The sequence below is a fragment of the Peromyscus californicus genome, unplaced genomic scaffold (genome assembly GCF_007827085.1).
Source record: "Peromyscus californicus insignis strain IS unplaced genomic scaffold, ASM782708v3 Scaffold_13__1_contigs__length_99412109, whole genome shotgun sequence".
In the NCBI taxonomy this organism is placed as follows: domain Eukaryota; kingdom Metazoa; phylum Chordata; class Mammalia; order Rodentia; family Cricetidae; genus Peromyscus; species Peromyscus californicus.
Genome location: NW_026294424.1, coordinates 30191936 through 30194472, shown reverse-complemented (window position 1 = coordinate 30194472; position 2537 = coordinate 30191936). Strand labels below are relative to the sequence as shown.

The 2537-nt window shown below is 47.4% G+C and overlaps 1 pseudogene; it reads right to left on the bottom strand.

The window, feature by feature from the left end:
• Positions 1-497: 497 nt before the first annotated feature.
• On the bottom strand, positions 498-2172 carry LOC128108858 (RNA-binding protein with serine-rich domain 1-like; annotated as a pseudogene).
• Between the last annotated feature and the right edge of the window lie 365 nt (positions 2173-2537).

The following is a 2537-nucleotide window of genomic DNA, read 5'->3' as shown; positions in this document are numbered from 1 at the left end:
AAATGACTGGGCACACTGTGAAGGTTTTTTTTTTCTTAATTAAATCATTTGCAGTGAGAAGACCCACTTCTAATCCATATCTATTAGGTGGGAAGACACACTTTTTAATCCAGGTCTTTTGAGTGGGGAAGATCAACCCTTAATCTGGAATACACCTTCTGCTGGCAGGCTATGTAAAGGACGTGGAAGAAGGAAGCTTGCTCTGTGTCTGCTTGCTCTTATTCTTGATAGCAAGTCAATTCCTTCACTGGCATTAGAGCCTACTACTTCAAGACTTAGGCATATACTGAAGACCAGCTGAGACAGCCTTGTGGACTGAACAACTACTGAAATCTTGGGTCTTCCATTGTAGACAGCCATTATTGGACTAACTTAACCACAACCTGCAAGCCATTCTTTAAAAAATCCTCTTGAGATAGAGACAGAGTTAGAAGTAGAGATAGATATAGTCATTCTATAAGTTTTTTTTTTATCAACATGCATTCTAACCCTAGGTTTATTCAACAGTCCTTTCACGCTACACAAGTACAAACACAACCTTATCTAAAATGCTACAAAGTTATAAAACTCAAAACAAATTTTATAGTACTGACTGTACAATAAAAGCAAAAAGAAGCAATGTATACATTGCCAAGGTTAACCTGCAACATCATCATGAATGGCAGGTGATAACGAGGGTGGCGGTAGGTTCCATGAGGACCCTGTAGACCTAACTGGCTCACCAATTTCAGAGAGTAACAGAGACATGGGGACAGGAAAAGAGAAAGGTGTTTAACCCTACAAGTTGAAGAGGACTCCGAAGGGGACACGGCAAGGGCACGACCAGGTTGCCTGACTGGTCCCAGGTCACCTGTGGAAAACGGTGTTTTGCCATTTGAAGGCTTGCTTGTCCCAGGTGGCTCGCTACCAAGCAGATTCTCAAGAACTGGAAGGGTGAACTTTCTAGCCAGAAAACTACAGGGTACCTCTATGGGCACAGTTCTGAATCAACAGTACCTCTGCAGCCAGAATCCTCCTGCAGAGGAAATATCTCCACTGCTGTCTTCGAAGCCCACCTGGTATGGGATCCTTCCCTACAGACCCTCATTTGGCTAGAGAAAGGACAAAACGGAGTTGGGGAAACATAAGTTACAGAGGTACGAAATCAAGGTCCCTGCTTATCGGGAGGAGTTGGAGCTGGAGCGGCTCCTATGGTGGCGGCGGCCTGGAGATCGAGACCTCCTACGCACAGGGGACCTGCGCCTTGGGGAGCGAGACCTCCTTCTCATCCGTGGGGGTGACCTGTGCCACATGGGTGGCGGCGGAAGCATCCTCCTGGGTGGGCTAAATCGCCGTGGGGGTGGCCGAGGCCAGGGTGCCAACCCAGCAGTTGCAGTGATCAATTTGTCCTCCATCCATGTGCTTCCGGCCTTCTCCGCTTCATCTGGGTTCTCAAACTCCACATGTGCGTAGCCTTTGGATACATGAGGATGCATCCTTTCTACAGGCATGTCAGTCATTTTTATTTTCCCATAAGCAGAAAATATTCCCATGATATGATCCTTGGTCACATTCCTGGTGAGCCTCCCAATGTGCCCTTTGGTGGGTTTAGGTGAAGGGCTCCCGCCTTTTCCTCTCCTTTTCATCTCTTTAGGTGGTTTGGATTTGGAGCCGGAACGCCGCCGCCTGTTGTCATGCCCGGAAGTGCTGGAGCTTCCCGAGCGGCTGGACGCAGAAGAGGAGCTAGAACCACTGCTTGAGCCTGTGCTGGTGCTGGAGCCCGAGCTGGAGGTTGAGCTGGATCGAGACCTGGTGCTGCTGCTCCCACTTGAAGCACTCAGTCTCTTCCGAGTCTTATCCCTGCCACAGTCCTTCTCACTTGACTCTTTAGTGGCCCCTTTATCTTTAGAGCGATCCTTGGGCTTCTCGACAGAGCGGTCCTTGGCGTTTGGTAGGAGAAGGAGCCCTAGTGCTGGACTTTTTATTATTTTCTTTGACTCCTAGCAAGCTCTTCTTTTTCACTCCTGATAAATCCATTCTCCCCTTCTGAGGTGTTCGAAGCAGCAATGTCGGCTTCACTTATCTGAACTCTCACTTCTAACTCGAGTCTGAGAAACGATCCCTAATCGATTGCAATTTACTCCAAAGAGCAACATCTTCCCGAGGCCGCCACCTCCTCCCGCTCTTCTCAGACCCGGAGACCGGCGCAACTCTCTCATTCTGTAAGTTTTATTCCTCTAGAGAGCCCTGACTAATACAGAGGGCTTAGATTCATCAGATAATGGTTGCTTACATCCACAACATTCATGTCATTATTGCATTAGTGGCCATATCTTGTTAGGTTAGTCATTATTGCAGCTTTCATGGCTCACATTGGCTGAAATTGATGACTATTTTTCTCATAGCATGCACACCACCTTCCAGCACTATATAAGCTAGCCACTAGGAATAGAGCTTCCAAGTTAGTACAAGCATGATCTTTCCTCTTTCACTGAGTCCAATAAATGATGTCTTCAGCAGTAGGGTCTTCCTGCCAAGTTCTGGAAGGTAAACAAGAA